Here is a 21,024-nt window from a genome sequence, read left to right as displayed (position 1 = left end):
CTGCTTTAAAATCCAGCAGTCAACGTAGCGACCTTACCCCAGGTAATTTTCACTGTGCACTTATGAAACAAATTACAAAGTTAGTACTCGGGTTGCCTCTTAAAAATGTTTGAAGCGGTCTGGACTAGTTCATAACAGTTTGAGGGCTCTTTACATTATTTTAGACAGCGAGTGGTAAGTGCTAGTGCTTTTATTTTGGATGTTTGCTTGGTTACGTAGACAAAGCTTCGGGTAGTAATGGCACTTTCAGTCGGCAAACGTTTTCTGGATATGGATGTTGTTACCTTTGAAGGTGTGGAAAAAGTGAGAAAGACCAAGTAACGAGAATTTGCGGAAAAACTGGAAATGGAACTATGTGCTTCGTTGAGGGAAGCACAGGTAACTACAGCAGTAGCTCACTATTTAAACCTGCTGGAGAAACCATCAGCATCTATACAGATGGCAAGTTATCAATTTCAAATGAAGTAGCTTGTGTTGCAGGCGAGAGATAAGGAAAGGGCAGAAGAAATGAAACAGCTTGAGTTACCATTAAAAGCAGAACAGAAAGAAAAGGAGTGAGTTTTTGAATTTCAAAAACGGACACTTGAAAAGGAAAGTCAACTTGAAAGGCTTGAGATAAAGGCTGATGATATACTCATTGCGGAATTACTGAAAACCCATTTGAAGAGCAGACAGCTAAAACAGCAATAGTCTCAGATGAGAAGGCTGATGATTATGAGGTGGACCCGAAAACACGGCTTGACTTACAGAATCTACGTCAGTCCATGAGGGGACGAAACTGGGCAAAAAGATAACATCACGTGGAAAGGGAAAGGTGGATCTCAGTGAAGATCATAAGGATAATTTAACACGGGCTAATAAAGAGATCCTTGAAGGTGATAAGAAAGTCAAAAGGCTCCAGTGTTTTCATGGTAATAAAGTGGCCACACACAAGAACAATGTTGGTCGGTTCGGAAAAACCCAGCTATAGGAAAGCTTGGAAGTGTTTTTGGATTATAACAGAAAGCACAGGGGAAGTTAGACAACTGCATCAGAGTCTACACGATGATAAGAGGTTGGGAAAGGAGGAAATACCGGATCTCCTCAAAAATACATGCAAGGGTAACGTTTATTCACATAGGTCGGGGTAGTAGTTAAGAAGGTTACAATATTTAAGGACACAGGATCCGCCCAGTCTGTAATGCTGAAGAATGAAGAGATATGCACTCCTGATAGATGATTGCCGGAAAGGGTGCTGGTAATAGGGATTCATGGTAAGACAAAATGTACTCAATTATGTGATGAGAGGCTAGGCAGTCCAGAGAAGAGTGGATAATTTGTCGTCAGCGTACTTGACAAGTTCTCAGCTCCCGGAATACAATTTGTCCTTGCACATTCTATGGCTGAATCACCGGAAGGCGTGTTGCCTACTCTAGTTGAAAAGCCAATGGAGATGCCAGCAACTGAAGACATGGAGAATGTTTATTCAGGAATTTTCCCTGGATGTGTGATCACAAGATCACAGCGGCACAAGCTGAAGCAGAATAGATCAAAAGGCCCAGATAAAGAAGCTGGCGTTGTGTTATCTGAAACTTCCTTTCATCAGATAAGTGAAATACAGAAGGAGCAAATACGTAAACATGCCAGTATTTTAGCTCTAATAATCTGATTGAATTACAGCAGAAAGATGAGAAATTAAAACAATTACATCAAAAGGCATTTCTTGAGAAAGAAAGCGTGTATTATCACTTAACAAATGATGTCTTAATAAGGAAATGAAGAGCATCACACATTCAACGAGATGAGAAACGGGCAGAGATTCATCAAAATGTTTTGCCAGTGTGATACAGAAAGGAGGTACTGTGAGTGGCGCATGAGCTACCACTTGGAGGTCATTTACGTGTAAGGCAAACACAGGCTAAAATACAAAGACATTTTTACAGGCTTAGACTATCCAGAGATGTAATTGAATTTTTCCAGATATGTCAGCGAATCTGACAACCACAGGCATAAATAAAGCCTGAAGCTTTAATACCTATTCGAGCATTTGAGGAAATTTTCACAAGAGTCTTGATTGATTGCGTCGGTCCCCTACCTCAAACAAAAAGTGGGAATAAGTAATTATTAACAGTAATGGAATTATTGGCTCGATTTCCAGAGGTAAACCTATTACGCAACGTCATTGCCAAAAAGGTTGCAGATAAGCTACTTAATTTGTTTTTACTTACCAATAGAGATTCCAGGCAAATCAAGGAACAAACCTCACATCCAGACTATTCAAGAAGGTTATGGATAATTTGGGAATAAAGCAATTCAAATCAACTGTGTGCCATCCAGTAAACCAGAGAATGTGATTGCCATGGCATCAAACACTAAAGACCATGTTCACAGTTTATGTTCAGGATTATGCAGATGATGGGGAGAATGGAATTCAGTTTGTATTTTTTTTGCGATCAGAGATGCACAGAATGAATCGACCAAGTTCAGTCCATTTGAATTAGTTCTGGGGCATGAAGTAAGAGGACTTGATTAAGTTTGTTAAAGGTCCGTTATAACTGATTAAGGAGAAATTAATAAATCAGAGTTCAGAGACCACCCATTTGAACTATGTGTCAAGTTTTAGGGAACGTTTAATTTGAGCTGGAGAGTCGGCTGGAAATAATTTAAAAGTATCATGCCATACAATGAAATAAGAAGCAGATAAGAAATCACAAATTCGCAACTTTGCAATTAGGCTCTGGATGTTGGTGGTACTTCCATTAACAGGTGAGCACTTAAAATCAAGGGTTTGTGGACCATAACAAACTAAAAGGAAATTGAGCAAGGTAAACTACTTGATAACGACTCCAGGCAGGAAGAAATCTCACAGAATGTGTGGTGTGGATATGCTTAAAAGGTATTTTAATTGGGAAGGAAAGCAAGAGGAAAAAGTGTTAATGATAACAGCACAGAAGGAAGAACCAACTTCAGAGGATTTTGAGTTGGATATTCCTCAAACCAAATTGGACAATGAGAAATTTGTCAAAAATTGGGAGAGACTACTAAGTTTCCTTTCACAGGAAAATCGAAATGACCCGAGCGAGATATTACTATGACTTTGAAAAAAAATGCGGAAATAAACTGGGAAGTAATTATCTAATTGTGCAAAACATAGATATCAGAGATGCTGTTCTGATTAAATAACATCCTTTTCGGCATAACCCCGTAAGTTGGAACAGGCTCAGAAAGAGATAGAGTGCATGCTTTAAGATGATATAATCGAAATACATTAGAGTGACTGGAGCTCACCCATAGTCATGGTGCCAAAGCCAGACGTTATCCAACGTTTATGTGTGGATTTGCGTGAAGTCAACGCTGTTACAAAGACTGACGTATAGCCAATTCCACGGTTGGAGGACTGTGTTGAATAGGTGGAACAAGCAACTTGCATTTCAAAGTTGGACTTACTCAGACGCTACTGGCAAGTACAATTCTCAGACAGAACAAAGACGATTTCAGGTTTGGTGACTCCAAATTGACCAGATCAGTTCAAAGTCATGCCATTTGGTCTGAATAGCGTTCGAGCCCAGCCATATTTCAGAGACTGACAAATAAGGTTTTAACCAGATTACCCAAATGTATGGTGCATATTGCTGATTTGGTGATGTTTAGTCACTCATGGAAGGAACACGTACAGCATTTATCAGATTCTTCGATCGACTTCAGAAGACATACTTGGTGGTAAAACGAGCTAAAAGTGAATTTCCAAAGCACAAGTCACCTTCCTTGGTTCATGTTGTTTGACATCGACAAATGGCTCCCGGGGATGCTAAAATGAATGTAACTGGTGAATTTCCCCACACCGTCAACAATAAAAGCAGTAACACCGTTCGTGGGGTTGAGTGGATTTTGCCAAACGTTTGTGCCGAAACTTAGCAGTGTCTCTGCTCCACTCGCCCAATTGCTATAAAAGGGCAAGAACTTTCGGTAGACAGAGGACTATCAAAAGGCATTGACAACCTAAAATCTGTTGTTAACCACTGCCCCAATATTAGCCATACTGGATTACATGAAGCCTTTCAAGGTGACCATTGATGCCAGTGATGTGGGTACTTGTGCGGGGCTCCTGCAGGAGGATGACGAGGGAATCGAAAGATCCAACAGATAGTTTTTTCCAGGAAGTTGAACGTTCATCAACAGAAATATTAAACAATGAAGAAAGAATCTTTCAACTTGGAGTTGGGGCATTACAATATTTCAGTGTTTATATCAGGAGCAACGCATCTGAGACAATCATGTACACTGATCATAATCCATTGACATTTTTGAAAACAACTTAAGGACAAAAATGCCAGACTGCTTGGATAGGACTTGTTGGTCCAGCCATTCAATTTCAGAATTGTGCACGTGGCACGTCGCGAAAACGTGATTGCCATTGCATTATCGAGACTCAACTGAGATGCGGAGGTGTTCATTGGTGGGTGTGCCGCGGCCTGAATTTGCATGTGGTTGTGCATGTTTGCATGCTTATAGTCAGTGCAACGTATATGTGTGTTCAGATTACCTACCGGGTTTTGAAGGATTAAAAATGAAGCCTTTTTTGGTATTGATGGTTCATTTTATAAGGGTGCAGGTGTCACAAAGTTCATCCTTTTTTACTAAGAGCTGTTCCTTGTCTCAAGGAGACACTGTCCTTTGACGTTTCTTTTAGCGGGGCAATAAACCGAGCCATAGTACGATCAGCCTGGTTTTGTACAGAATTTGAGAAGCTGTTTGTTGAGATGTAAACAGGTAAGACTTCCAGCCAAAGTGGTCATGCTTTAGAAGTGACCTGTATGCTGAAAGGGGAATGGTCAGCTCTTTAGTTGACCATGCTGAGCAGTTTTATTGTGGTCTGAACTGGGAAGTTCAGCAGGGAACTGTGTGGAAACTCTCTCTCTCTCTTCTGACTTTCAACTTCAACCTGTAAGCCTGTGTTCCATTTATACTGGTTATTAAAAGGAGTTTGCTCATTTGGGCTGTTGTGTTTATTTGGAACAGCATAACTTAGTTTAGCTGGGCAGGTTGAGTTCTGTAAGGATTCTTTATTCTGTTATTTGTGCTTCATTATTTAATTTTATGAATAATGTTTTGTCTGTTTTAAAATCTGAAAATTATGCTATCTTACACCTGGGAAATTTTCATTGCACATGCACAGGAACAAATTGCAAAGTTAGGGTCGAGGGCTACCTGAATAAGAGTGTTTTGAGTGGTCTGGCCCAGGCAATAACACTGGTACAGATTATTATTTTCCTTAAATTTCACTTTAACTGTGTATTTTCCTGCAGAGATTTCCACACCTGAATATGAACAACTGCCACATGTCTACCAGCTGAGTTGGAAACCTATGTGGGAATCGATGATAAGCTACTCAGTTTTTTTTTTCTAAATTCCACGGTGCTTATTTAGTGATGCAAAAGAGCAGTTTCTAAATACATTGACAAAAGATAAAATGCCCTACGAGATGACAAAGTGTTGCGAACTGTACGTAATACCCTTTTGCTCGAGACGTGAAAAGCTCTCCCGCCTGAGGTGCTGTCATGTCTCTTTTAGATCATTTGTTAGAATTCGAATCCCTACAGTGTTGGAAGAGGCCCTTGAGTCCAACAGGTCCAAACCGACACTCCGAACTCTATCCCACCCACAACCATTATTGTTGGTGACTGAATCAGAACGAAAGGGTTTCTCAAGAACTGCATGTGCCTCGATTTGTTGTCTGAGCACAGCCAACCAACATCCGTTTAGGTTTCTGCTCCTCTTTGATATTAAGAAAAGAAAATGGATTAATTGTCACGCAGTAGCCTGTCTGTCATTTCCTCAGTTTCAGTTCGGACACGGCTTATATTTAAGAGTACTCATTAATATTCAAAGGTCTATGAGGTAGCAAGTCAACACGTTCTTCTGAGACTGCAAACTGATTCATTCCTGTTGCTGACTGAATGAGCTGCCGATATATGAACTACTCTAAAACGTGATGCAGGACCGCTGGTGTTGATCCTCGCACGTTGAGAAACAGTACATAAATCCAAATGAAGCCTGTCAGAGATTATCTTTGATTACATTTCATTGAGAGGGTACATCAGGATTGTGTGGTGTACCAGCAAATTAGATTTTTTCTTGGCTTTGAACCAGGCCACCTTCGCACGGAAAACAAATGCAGTACTACAGTTACACAAAGGATGCTGTCGACATCAGCCCATGTTCAAGAACAGGGAGTAAAGAAACATAACAAAGGTTCACAAAACAATTAAATGGAATTGCATTCCTTTTCACCACTAGAGCAGATATGGGCGAGCAAATTCAAAGCCAGGTTTACTGATAAGATTAGCATGCATGAAATATTTCTTCATGTCAATCCAACAGATTTCCGTTGGGAACACAGCGAATCTGATAATCACTACAGTACGGAAACGAGCCCCACCACCTGTGGATGCTCAGAGTCATACATCACTGTTATTTTCAGCCATTCAGCACACCATCCTTCTGTTTCATGTCAATTTATACATTCCAGCATTATTGGCATTATTGAGAAATAGAGAGAATGAAGTGAATTTGCTCGGGTAATATTTAGTCATAGAGTCATAAAGACGTACAGCATGGAAACAGATCCTACAGTCCAATCCGTCCAAGCCAACCAGATATCCCAACCAAATCTGGTCCAACTTGCCAGCACCCAGCCCATATCCCTCCAAACCCTTCCTGTTCATATACGCAAATAAATGCCTTTTAAATTTTGCAATTGAACCAGCCTCCACCCCTTCCAATGGCAGCTCATTCCATACACGTACTACGCTCTGTGTAAAAAACGTTGCCCCTTAGGTCTGTTTAATATTGTGCCCCTCTCACCCTAAACCGTGCCCTCTAGTTCTGGACTCTCCGACCCGAGGGAAAAGACTTTGTCTATTTATCTTATCCATGTGCCTCATAATTTTTAACTCACTATAAGGTCACCCCTCAGCTTCGGACGCTCCAAGGAGAACAGCCACAGCCTGGTCAGACTCTCCCCAGAGCTCAAAACGTCCAACCCTGGTAACATCCTTGTAAATCTTTTCTGAATACTTTCAAGTTTCACAACATCTTTTCTATAGGAGGTAGACCAGAATTGCACTATTCAAACAGTGGCCTAACCAATGTCTTGTTCTGCTGCAACATGACCTCACAACTCATATACTCAGTACATGACCAATAAAAGAAAGCAAACCAAAGCCATCTTCACTATCCTATCTACCTGCGACACCACTTTCAATGAGCTATGAGCCTGCACTCCAAGGTCCCTTTGTCCATCAATACTCTCGAGGACCTTACAATTAAGTGTGTAAGTCCTCCTACCATTTGCTTTCCCAAAATGCAGCACCTCGCATTTATCTGAACTAAAATCGATCTGCAACCTCTCAGCCCATTGGCTCCTCTGATTAAGATTCTGTTGTAATCTGAAGTAACCTTCTTTGCTGTCCACTACGACTCCAATTTTGGTGTCATCTAAAGTCTTACTAACTGTTCCAATTATGCTCGCATCCAAATCATCTGTGTAAATAACAAAATGTAGAGGATCCAGCACCGATCCTTTTGGCACTCCACTGGTCATAGGCCTCCAGTCTGAAACACATAACCCTCCAGCACCAACCTCTGTCTTCTACGCTTTAGCCAGTTCTGTATCCAAATGGCTAGTCTTCCCTGTATTCTGTGAGATCTAACCTTGCTCACCAGTCTCCCATGGGGAAGCTTGTGGAACGCCTTACTGAAGTTCATATAGATCATATCTACCGCTCTGCTGTCCTCCATCCTCTTCGAAGAAACTCAATCAAGTGTATGAGACAAGTTTTCCCACGCACAAAGCCATTTTGACTGTCCCTAATAAGTCCTTGCCTTTCCAAACACACGTACGTCCTATCCCTCAGGTTCCCTCCAACAAATTGCCCACCATCGACGTCAGGCTCACTGGTTTATAGTTCCCTGGTTTGTCCTTACCACCCTACTTATACAGTGGCACAACGTTAGCCAATCTCCAGTCTTCCAGCACGTCACCTGTGATTTTCGATAATACAAATATCTCAGTAAGAGTCCCAGCAATCAATTGTCTAGTTTCCCACAGAGTTCTAGAATTCCAGAGAGATTCAATAAAAGTAGGAGGATGCGGCAGAGGGAGACGGATGTGGAAGAAGAGTCTTCACTGGCTACGAAATATTAAGTCTGCTTTCATTTTCCAGATGCTTCCGGACCTGCTGAGATGTTCCAGCAAATTCTGGATTTGTAATGGTTACAGAAGTTGGGAAAGCGATCTTGGACCAATCAGTGCACTCTGCTCTGACAATGTTTGTCTTCCCCGTTCCCTGAGAACACTTCTTCCCCACACTGAAACCTGACAATACTGCTCCTCCATTACCAGGAATAAACTGTTCATTGAGTAAAGCGAAACGGTCACGCAAGAAAATAATTCTCCATGCGAAATGAGTCATGTTCAGGGAGAGTTCCCTTATGTTTCCTTTGGAACTTTATGAATCAGTTAATTCTGGTTCAGCTCCATTTAACATCATGCCGCCACTGTCAATCCTTCCAGGAAGTGGCCATTCTTATTCTGTGACACTGAAGAGTTTGGTTGGGGCAGGGCTGGATTCGGCTGCACCTACGAACTTGTCTATGGCACTGCTAGTAAAGTGGATACCGTTCGGTGTCCGACTGAATTATGGATGAGTTCTCGTGGATGCTACGGTCATATGTTTATCTGAAATAGCTGAGATTCTGTAGCTGGGTGGGCTCGAATTATCAAACGTTCAGCCTAAGGCACTTACCAATTGAGACACAGAAACTGACATCAGTATGCCATTTAAAATCTGCTAAAGCAGGTGTCAGAACGGATTTGAAGGGCCTTAGGAGGCTGGAGCTCTCACTGTTTTCAAAACCTGCCGCTAATTTTCGCGCTTTCACCACCGACTCTGTCTGAGCAGCCTGAGAAGCCACCAGCATCCAGTAGGAAAGGGGAAGATCACAATCTCCCTAGATCATTGTTAAGCAACTACCCAGAGTACTTCATCTGTGACTCTGATAGCGGTGGGTTTCAAATCCACGTTTCGCTAGATTGTGGAGCTTAAATCCAGCATCTTAGAATGCCAAATTTGTCGAGACCAGTATTTTCACAAAATTAGAACACAAATCAGCCAGATTTTGCAGGAAGAACCTTCGATCTTGTCTTTTTAAAAATTATTTCCTAAGGTGTGAGAACTTCAGCATTTGTTCCACCTTCCCAATTGCCACTGCGAAGCTAGTGGGGGTCTGTTTGGTGCAATTGCTTCAATCTGACCAACTGCATCGATACTCACTGAAGGAGCTATTAAGACAATATTTCAATCATTCTCCACTGGACACCTGCAGAGGGATACATAGACATATCCACTGAGAGCGACAAGTGCCCAAGAAGAGGCAAACACCCACATAACAAGGGAGTTCTCACCTGGCAATTTTTTGAACGATTTTGGAAAAGCAACACTTATGAATGTTGCCAGTTGAAGCGAGTTCTCATTGTTTAAACTGGATTGCTGTGCGGTTCCATTCAAATGGAAGGCAGAAGAATCTGTCCAATTAGCACCCGACATTGCGACGTCGAGCTCCATCTCTTTATGCAGTTCCCATTTGCTGTTCTCTAACGTTTCCTGTCCCTCTCTTTTCATCCCCTTTCACTCCCAAGCCTCTCTTCCGTGTTGTTCCTTGATTGTTGCCTGAGTGGGATCTCCAGTTCTGATGTGAAAGTTGAACTCTCATTCCACAGATTCTGCCAGAGCAGTTATGATCTGTTAGTTTCAAACATTTTGTAAGTCACCTTCGATGAGAAACTGTGCACAAAGTAAAAAAGACATCGTCCGCAGGGAACGCACTCTGATCGAAACGAGGACACTAGACCATCAGCAACATTGTTCTGACTCACTGGGTGAGTCATGAAAGTTTCAGCATCGCTTCACTTCAATCACTTTCCGTAACGTACAGTCAATGAATAACTTGACGGAAGTGAATATACATTGTCAACTTTGGATAACACAGCAATAACTGATGAAGGAGCAGCGCGTGGAAAGATTGTGATATTAAAAACAAACTATTACACAATAAGCTGGTGTCGTGTGACTTCTAACTTTGTCCACCCCAATCCAACACTTTTCATTTTGGGGATCACTTTTCTCTCTGGTGCAATGAAACTGTGAAATTCTTTACTGCATGGAGGTGAAAAATGTTTTGCTGGAAAAGCGCAGCAGGTCATGCCGCATCAAAGGAGCAGGAGAATCGACGTTTCAGGCATGAGCCCTTCTTCAGGGAGCTGTCAGGTTGGGTCGATAAGTATAATCAAGGCTCAATCAGACAGTTTTTTCATAGTTAAGGCAATCAAGAATTATGTGGATAAAGCATGGAATTGGAATCTTAGGCTTACCAAATTATTCATTAGTTCGTGGAATCTGGCCGATATGATGGGCTGTCTGGTGGGTTTTGGCTCCTGCACCTTATTGTCTTATTTAGTGCGTCAAACGTATCCGCACTAATTATTTGTTCTCCTCATTGTCATACTTGCTATCATTTTATCCATGCTCTGATTCTCAGACTGCTTTTGTTCTGAGCTTTAATTGAGTTCCCGATGACTATCCATTTACCAGATTGATTCGTTGCTTGGTGTAGTTATAGATGGATGGTAAATCCAAGCTTGTCGTGAAAATTAAGGAGTTGGAAAGGACGACACAAAGTGATATGTTTTCAGATGGCAGTGTATATGACAGAGGACGCTGATTTTTTTTTTCTGAATCACCAATGTTAGTTACTAGTTACACGAATTGCACAGTCCCCATTTTACCTTCTACTATTCTCAGTATTGTGCATGTTATTAACCTTGGAATGCAGCATACTTTAACACATGTTCTAACTGACATCAATGGTGATGAACTTATCCAAACGGCAATTGCGCTCAAAGACACATAACAGGCTTCAGGTAAAATCTGGACGGTGTGCTTTCAACTATTTTATTGACTTTCTACGAGTCTGGTTCAAATTCTATGGTGGATTTGACAAGAAATTGCACGGAAGTCTGAAAACAATAGCAAATTGGTAATAATAGTTGATGGGTATTTTTCAGTATGGTGTAGGATTTGTGTGAAAGTTAGCTGCTATTGCCATCAGAACTAAATTATATTTTTGGGGTTGTTTGTGCTGCTGTTAATAGAGTACAGGTCAGTTATGAGTCAAATGCATCCAATTTTCTGTTCAATACGAATAGTTTTGACGCTCTGTGATATCTCAAAATCAAGCTAGTTCCTTTCATTGTTCATTTTCTCCACAGTCAACCTCTAATACCGTGACTGTAATTCTTGTGTTTCTGTGTCTTCCCGCATAGTGTCTGCTGAATAATGAAAACGGAAATCAAATACTACATGTGGTGTCAATCTGAAATTAAAGACAACATCCTGGAACTCCAGAGTCGTACGCTGGGCAGGGAAGGAGAGCTGTGGTTCATGCGTTCAACGAAATTAATGTGTTCTACAAGTCGTCACCCAGTCTGTGTTTGTCTCCCCAGTGCAGTGGAGACTGAATTTTGAGGAGCAAATAGAGTAAAATTGCTGAGTCTGAAGTTAAATTAAAGCAACAAATTACCCGATAGCAGGATTCAAACCCAGAATGTTACCTCTGTCTCTCGATTAATAGTCCAAAGATAATACCATCCCCCCTCAAGATATCCCCTAAAAAAACACAGGCAGGGAGCAACAACAAATTCACTGAAAAAATAGACAAATATATGGCGATGTAAACACGCGGGATCCCGCAAGATTCCGAATGTCCATCATCTATAATACAGTGAGCAGTGCACAGACGTACTGTGGAATGCTGAATGGAGTATGAGTCGATTCAACGATGGAAATGGACAGCCGGTTTCTTTTCATTCCACCAACGGTGAAAACAAAGCAGATCACAGAGTGCAGTGGATAAGTGGATGAAGTCAAAGACAGAAGTGGGAAGTTGAGTGTGGAACCTGTGGACATCTGACAGCTGCTAAACGAACATTTCTCATTGGTTCTCACTCAGGAAAAGGAGAATATTTTCGCGGATAAGAATGAAGTACGAGATATTAGACTGGAAATAATCTAGGTTAGGTACGAACAGGTGTTATCAATTCTAGAAGGAGTGAAAGTAGTCAAGTTTTCTGGGCCGGATGGGATATATCCGGAGATTCGTTGGGAAGAGAGGGAGGAGATAGCAGAGCCTTTGTCTTTCATATATGAGTCGTCATTGCCTACAGGTTTAGTATCAGACTATTGGAGGATTGTAAATATTGTGCCCTTGTTCAAGAACGGCAGTAGAGATGACCCAGATATTTATAGACCAGTTAGCCTTACTTGTGTTGTAGGAAAAGTTTTAGAAATGAGTATAAGAAATAAGATTGATAATCATCTAGCAACAACAATTTGATTTCAATTAGTCAACTTGGTTTCGTCAAAGGCAGGCCGTGTCTCACAAACCTCACTGAGTTTTTGAGAAGATGACAAAGTATGTAGATGAGGGTCAGGCAGTTGACGTGGTGAACATGGATTTCAATAACGCATTTGATGTAGATCCCCATGGTAGGCTGTTGGAGAAACGCAGATGCATGGAACTGAGGGTGATTTACCAGTTTCGATTGGAAACTGGCTTTCTGATGGAAGGCAGCGAGTGGTGGTTGATGGATAATATTCAGCTTGGAATCCGGCGTGCCACAAGAATCTGTTTTGGGGCCACTGCTGTTTTTCATTTTTTATAAATGATTTAGACGCAGGCATGGGTGGATTGATGAGTAAATTTGCAGATAGCAGTAAAGTCGGAATAATGGACAATTTGGAAGAATGTTACAGTTTGCAGGGGAACTTGAATAAACTGCAGAATTGGGCTGAGAGATGGCAAAAATGAGTTCAATGCAGCTAAAAGTAAGGTGGGAAGAACAACAAAAAGGCAGAGTACAGGGTCAATGGAAATATTCTTGGTAGTATGGATGTGCAGAGGGATCTTGGAGTCCATGTACATAGATCCCTGAAAGTTGCCACCCAGGTTGATAGCGCTGATAAGAAGGCACATGGTGTGTTCGGCTTTGTTCGTAGAGGGATTGAGTTCCAGAGCCGCAATATCATGCTGCAACTATACAAAACGCAGGTGCGGCCACACTTGGAATATTGTGTACAGTCCTGGTCGCCATATTTCTGGAAGGATGTGGAAGTATTGGAAAAGGTGCAGAGGGGATTTACCAGGACGTTGGGCTGGTCTGGAGGGAATGTCTTATGAGGAAAGACTGATAGACTTGGGTCTGTTCTCATTGGAAAGAAGAAGGCTAAGATGAGATTTGATAGAGACATAAAAGATTATCAGAGGTTTAAATAGGGTAGACAGTGAAAGTCGTTTTCCTATGATGATCTGCCAGCTTGCCCGAGGGGGCATAACTACAATTTGAGGGGTGATAGATTTAATGCAGATGTCAAAGGCACGTTCTTTACTCAGAGAGTGGTAAGAGCCTGGAATGCCTACCTGCCAATTAGGGAGATTTAAACAATCCATGGATATGCGCATGGATGATGATGGGATAATGTAGGGGGATCACCCGACAATAGTGCACAGGTCAGAGCAACATCGTGGGCAGAAGGGCCTGTTCTGCGCTATATTATTCTATATTCTATGTTCTAAGATTGCTCAAATGTTAAAACACGAAGGGGAAACACCTGGGCTCCTGTTTACATCAAACGGGTCGGCGGCTTAGGGATTTATGCCAAGGACTGGCGTCACTACCACCAGCCATCCTTACCAGTAGCAGTTGAAGGCCCAGGTGCTGGTGGGAGGCATGTGTCGTCGCCATTTTTGTGAGGAGCAATGCTTCGAAAGACTGGTCGGTGCTTGTTGCGCATTGTTCAGAATGGAGAGAGCTTGCCCATCAAAAGGAATGAGTCTTTCACACCCCAATGAGACAGAGCTTCTGAAGACAAGGAAAGAAAAGGTAGCAACTTCTGTCATCCCGATCCTGTTACCTCATGAGATAAACTGCCCGATGTCCCCAAAGGGTTTTGGCTCTGGTCAGTCACGTGAAGACCGACACCAGTTACTCACCGACTTGATGAGACCTCACCATCGAATGGAAGGTTTGTTGATCACATTTAGGGGCAGTGTGCAACAAGGAGTGAATTTGGTTGCACTAGTAAAGAAGCAAAGGGGCATTATGATTTTCGGAAGTGAAACAGAAGGTGCTGGAGAAACTCAGTAGGCCTGGCGTTGTTGGTGGACAGAGACGAAGAGTGTGATGCTGGAATAGCATAGCCAGCAAAGCAGCATCTGAGGAGCAGGAGAGCCGACATTTCGGGCTTTAACCTTTCATGACGAATGAGTCTGGGGTAAATGAGGGATTAGTCGGTTCTGCAGGCAGGCGGTAAGGAAGGAAATAGGGGCTGTGGTAACGATTCTGCTTCAGGACGTGGATGAAGAGCATTAGGGTAGAGGAGGTAGCCTGGGTAGTTCAGTGACAGAGAAAGACTCAATCATATCCTTGCAGAGCGTGGAAGAAACGTCTTCAAGGTCGGCATCCTTGTAAAATGCTTCGTCAAATGTTAAAATCAACTCGGAGAAAGTGACATCTGCAGATGCTGGAGATCGGAGTCGAGGATTGTGATGCTGGAGAAGCGCAGCTGGTGTGGCAGCATCCGAGGGCCAAGAGAGTCGACGTTTCGACCTAAAGCCCTTCATTAGGAATCAGGACGGACAGAGAAACAACATTAAATTTTGCAAGTTGATATTGGTGTATTCTGTCCTGGATTGATAATGATAGGTTTCGGATAATTCTTTCATTCAGGCTTGGAAGACCTTACATTCACACATAAAATCAAACAAAGGGAATAATATGCGTTAGTTCTTGCCTTGCATGGCACTGTCTTCTTTAAACTTATTTTCCAGAATATTTGAAGAGATTTCACAAACTGGAGGCTCAAAAAAAACATCCCGTAGTATTCTTTGAGGAGAAAGTGAGGTCTGCAGATGCTGGAGATCAGAGATGGAAATGTGTTGCTGGAAAAGCGCAGCAGGTCAGGCAGCATCTAGGGAACAGGAGAATCGACGTTTCGGGCATTAGCCCGAAGAAGGGCTAATGCCCGAAACGTCGATTCTCCTGTTCCCTGGATGCTGCCTGACCTGCTGCGCTTTTCCAGCAACACATTTCCATCCCGTAGTATTCTATCAGGTTCAGTTCATTCATCAGGTCATGGATTTTATAGGCCTTTGAGTGGAAGTGTTTAGATACCAATCATACACTGCATATAAAGTTTTACCCCATGATCAATTTTCAATCAGGTGATCTGAACATCTTGTGTATATCTAAATTACTGAAACCAAGCAGAAATTATTACTGCTCTGTCAATTCTCACTCAAGCTTCAGTTTCTTCCACACATGACATATTCCTTAGTCCTGAACTAATCTGTTGAAGGAACCAACCCAATGCTCTGGCTGATCTCTGTATTGCACAGACATAGATGCTCTGTGCTCCTGAAATCGTACAGGAACAATTACAAGATGACATCAGCCACGCCTTGAGATATCCTCAATGGTAATGCTTTTCCGTAACTCGTGTGTTTCTGATTTTTTCCACCTCTTGGCTTTGGGAAGAGAGTTTCAAAATGGAAAGAATGATGCAAGAATATGCTACAAATACATGAAGAGCATATTGCTAATTGGACAAAGGATAGGGCCTCGTAAAAATCAAGATGGATGCCTTTCTGTGGCACCTCATGAGTTGGAAGACATAATTAATGAGTGCTGTGTGTAAATTGTTACTGCGGAGAAAGAGGTCGAGTCTGGGGAATGCAGAGAAATAACTTTTGCAGGCATACCAGAACAATGTGGGAAGTGTGGGTGGAAATTATGACCCTTGCAGAATTTTTTGCATCACATAGAACTACAAGTGAAGTACCTGATCTGGAGGTGGCTAATGTTGGACCTTTTTAAAGAAAGATCTAAAGGATAACCTGGGGAACAATAGACCTGTGAGTCGCACTTCGCTGGTGGGTAACCTGTTGGAGCTGATTATAAAAAATAGGATGTACTAACTATTATGGAGGAAGTTACCCAGAAGATGTATATTAGCAAATCTGTAGAAATTGTGTACTTGAATTTTACTTAAATTTGACAACGTTACGGATTGTGAAATAATTATTAAAGTTAGGTCACATCGAATTCAGGGTGAGCTTGCCAATTGGATGTATAATTGGCCTCATGGCAGGAGACAGGAAGTAACGGTGGAGGGTTTCTTTTCGGGAGGAGGCCGATGACAAGTGGTTTTCCATAGGGATCGATTCTACGTCCTTTTTAACATCTCTTTTATAGAAACGATTGCAATGGTTAGTAGATTTGCAGACGACACCAAAATTGGTGGCACAGTAGACAGCGAAGAAGTGTTCTTCATTAGAAAGTGTTCTTGATCCAGTGGATCAATTGGCTGAAAAATGACAAATGGACTTCAACCTGGTCTGGCAAATGTGAGGTATTGCATTTTGGTGCAATGAACGAGGGTGAAGCGGATGCAATTAATGGTGCGTTCTTGGGTAGTGTCGTACAACAGAGGGACCGAGGAGCAGTTACATAATTCTTTGAAGTTTGTGTCACCTATAGACAGGGTGGTTAAAAACACATTTGGTAGACTTACCTTCACTTCTCAGTCTTTGAGTTGGGAAGTCATGTTGAGGTTTTTCAGGACATTGTCGAGGCCAATTCTGGAACCAGTTATCGTCACCCAGTTATAGGAAAAATATGATCAAGTTGAAGTGGGTTCATAAGAGTTTTACCAGGATATTGTTGAATATGGAAGGTTTGAGTTAGAAAGAAAGGTTGGACGAGCTAGTCCTGTTTCCACTGGAGTGCAGGAGGTTGAGAGACGACGTGATATTAGATTATAACAAATTAAGATGTATAGATAGAGCTCATTGTAGTTGTCTTTACTCTAAGATTGGGGGATTTCACGATAAGAGAGCGCATATTTAAGAGGAGAGGGGAGAGATTTAGAAAAGACATCAGAGGCAATTCATTTACACCGAGGGACGATCTGATATAAGATTATAGCATAATAAGTTGTGTAGATAGAGCTCATTGTAGTTGTCTTTACGCTAGGATGAGGGATTTCACGATAAGGGAGCGCATATTTAAGGTGGGAGGAGAGAGATTTAGAAAAGATGTCTGAGGAAATTCATTTACACTTCTTCCAAGTGTGGAAAAAAATTTCCTCAGAAAGTGGTGAACGTTTCAAAGACATTTAGATAAGTACATAAGCAGGCACGCATTGGAGAAATATGGGCAAGCAACAGGCAGGTGGGACTACATTAGTTTGGAATTATATTCGCATGGACTCTTAGCAACAAAGTGCCTGTTTCCGTGATGTATGACGTTGTATTATCATCTGATCCCTTCCCATTTGCAGCATTCGACCCACATCCCTCGAAAACCTTCCTGTTAAGATCGTCATGTTGTAATTGTATCTACCTCCACTACTTCCTCTGGCACCTTTTTCATATATGCAATAAACTCTTAGTCAAAATGCTATCCCTCAGCTCCTCATTCTCACCTTAAATCCATGCTTTCCAGTTTTAGACTCGCCACTCTGGAAAATGCTCTTGGCTATTCGCCTTATCCTTGTCCCTCATAATTTTACAAAACTCTATAACGTAACCCTGAGCCTCTGACTCTTGATGGAAAATAGATCCAGATCATTCAAACTCTCCCAGTATCACAAACCCTCCTGTCCCAGCAACAGTCTGATAATTATTTTCTGCACCCACTGAAGATTGAGATAGGGTCACCCCCTGACCATATGCTATGGATTTATCTTCCCAGAGTATATTTCTCAGTGAAATAGTGTCCTTTCTGCACTACAGTTCTTCTCCCCTCTGCTTCTGAGCTTGTATTAAATCCATTAGAACCATGTTTACTCTCCGTAATTCATTCAGTATATTCTGAAACATTAAAGTTGTAAATCCCCGCAAAGATATTAGTTAATATTGCCAATGCCATGTAACCTGTGGTAAAAGCAATGTTTGACTTCCCTAAACTGCTATAGTCTGTATTGTGAAGGTGCTCCAGCTGCTGGTTAATTAGTCAGAAAATGATACTGAAGTACCAGTGATATTTGTCCAAATTAACAGCAAGAAAGTGGAGTTGAAAAATCAGGAAGATTTAAGCAGAGAATTCAAGAGCAAATGACCTTGAAAAGTAAAGGCAAGTTGACAGAGGTTGGACATTTAAGATTAGGAATGCTCAGGTGTTCGAAATTTAGAATATTCTGTATCTCAGCGGGTTATGAGGCTGAAGGAGATTATCAAGAGACGGAAACGGCATGTAAAAGTTCTGAATGAAGATATAATTTCAGTATCCTAGTGCTTTGTCTCGGAGGGAATGTGTAGAACCGTTAGCACAGGGTGAAGGCAGGGTGAACACGCGTAGGTGGGAAGAAGCGCTCTGGAAGCAGTGTCTTGGATATCTTCAAAATTACAACGAGGTTGAAAGTATGTGAGAGTGTGTGAGAATAATTAAGACTCGAATTGGCACCGGAATGAATGATTTTCAGCAGCAGATGGTTGAGACTAGGTGATGATGGGGATATGTGGTTGGAAACACTTATGAATATTAAACACATTGAAATATTTCCCATGGTAGTGAGCAGTGTGGTTCAGCTTCAGACAGTTACCAGGGAGAGGGAAGGAATCAGTACTGAGAGAGTGCAGTGCGTAACGGGGTTGATGACAATGGATTCAATCTCCTCAGCATTTAATTGGAGAAAATTTCTGCTCACCAATTACTGGATTTCAAACAATTCAGCACAGTGTGCGACTGGGAGACGATGGCTGTCACATACACCTGATGATGTTGTCTTTTTAGATTTTGGAGGTTGGGTTTTGGTGACAGTGAGGGGTGGGGAGATTCAGACACCTGTCTCGTAGAGTATCAACTATTTAAGCTCATTTTCCTTCCTGTTTCTTCTACCTGTCACTTTGTGCTCTCAGAGAAACCAGAGCCTTGTGCAGACCCAGACTCGCTGACGAGATCCCTCCCCGGAAGGACATTAGTTAATCAGCTTGGTTTCATAGGGACATGCAGCATAGAAACAGGTCATTCTACCCCACAGTGTATACGCTGACCAACAAACACCAGAGTAACTAATCCTATTGACCTGCATTTAGTTCACAGCCGACTTGACACTGGCATTTGACGATCTAATCCTGATTGTTATTGAATATTGTGAGAATACCTACCTGCACCACTCTCTCAGGCATCTTCTAGCCTATATCTAGCACCCTTTGTGTGTTTTTATTTTAACTAGTCTCTCAGAACTTCTGTCAATCTATAATCCCTTCCACTTTGCTCTGTGGTCTTAGATGCGACTATCATGGAGAGGGGATTTTCATGACGAACCTTGTCTATGCCTTTCACACTGCTATATATTTCAAACAGATTCACCCCCAAAACCCCACCCAACCTATTCTCCTCAGATCCAAGGAAAATAAATACATCCTGTCCAGTCTCTACTCATAATTGAGACTATTCATCCCAGGCAACATACTGGTGAACCTCCTCCGCACCATCCCCCTTACAATCACATCCTTCCAGTAGTGTGACAATCTTAACAACTCGCAGTGACCTAACCAATGGTTTATAAATTTGGAACAAGATGCCTTTCGCCTGCGTTCTCCTGCCCAAATAGCATTACTTCTTTCACAATCTTTCTCCCTGTGCTGTTCCAGTCAGTGATCTATGGACCTCTGTACTATGATATCGTTATTTCTTAATAGTGGCCATATGTCATACATGTCCTTTTCTTTTCAGATGACCCAAAATACATTTCTCCATATCTTTTGGCATTAAAGTCCAATTCTCTGCTGAATTTACCAGCTGATCATTGTCAGGCTGTACCCCGAGACTATCCCTCTCACAATCACAACACCAATCTTGCTAACTGTACCTTTTGCATTCGCATCCAAGTCATTGTGTATACACAAACAACAAGAGTCGAGCACCAATCTCCATGATACACCACTGGTCACAGACTTCCAATGACGAAAATACAATCAGCGCCATAACGCTTTGATTTCCATTTGTAAACCAGTTTTGGGTTCCGTTGACCACCTTGGCTTGGATCTCACATGTGCCTACCGTTTGGACCATCCTTCCAGGTGGGACCTTGTGAAGCACCGCATTGAAGTGCACGTAAACTATGCAGAATCCTTATCAATGTATGTTGTCACATTTTCAAAAATATCAATTCAGGTTTTCAGACAGGATGTCACACTAATAAATCCATGCTGACTCTCTCTTATCAATCCTTGCCTTTCCATGTTGAATAAGTCTATCCTCCAGAGTTTTTGCAATAATTTCTCCATCACAACATTAACATGATTTAAAAGGCATATGAGCACATCCAGGAGATGGAAGGATGAGAAGGATACGGGATAATTGCATGGAAATGGTATAGACTGGATGGACCATTTGATCAGTATGGAGCAGTTTATGCCAAAGGGCCTGACTCCATGCTGTAGGACACTGACACTGACATCAGACTAACTGGTCTGGAAATGGATGCCTTATCCCTGATGCCCTTCCTGAATAAAGGAACCACATTAAATACCATTAACCCATCTGGCACTTCAACTCTGTTTAGTGAAGCATTAGCTAGCCCTGCCAGAGCCCCAGAAGTCTCCTCCCTTGTCTCCCATTTCAGCCCAGTATAATGATTGACATTAGGCCGCATGGAATCCAGGGAGAGCAAGTCATTGGATACAAACTGACCTGAAGTTAGGAGATAGAAGATAGGTGGTAGAGGGTTGATTTTGGACTGGATGCCTATGACCAGCAGAGTGCCACAACCATTTGCACTGGGTACAATGTTTTTGTCATTTAAAAAATCATTTGGATGCGTTTACAGGATGCATAGTTTGTACGCTTGATAATAACACAAAAAATGATAGGAACCATCAATAAGTTTCTTTCAGCGGACCTTGATCAGATGGGTCAATGGG

The sequence above is a fragment of the Chiloscyllium plagiosum genome, unplaced genomic scaffold, assembly GCF_037043375.1.
Source record: "Chiloscyllium plagiosum isolate Xiang-an unplaced genomic scaffold, Cpla_swu_hap1 HiC_scaffold_40, whole genome shotgun sequence".
In the NCBI taxonomy this organism is placed as follows: Eukaryota; Metazoa; Chordata; class Chondrichthyes; order Orectolobiformes; family Hemiscylliidae; genus Chiloscyllium; species Chiloscyllium plagiosum.
The sequence above is the reverse complement of the archived record's forward strand: the minus strand, read 5'-3'. Positions refer to the sequence as shown.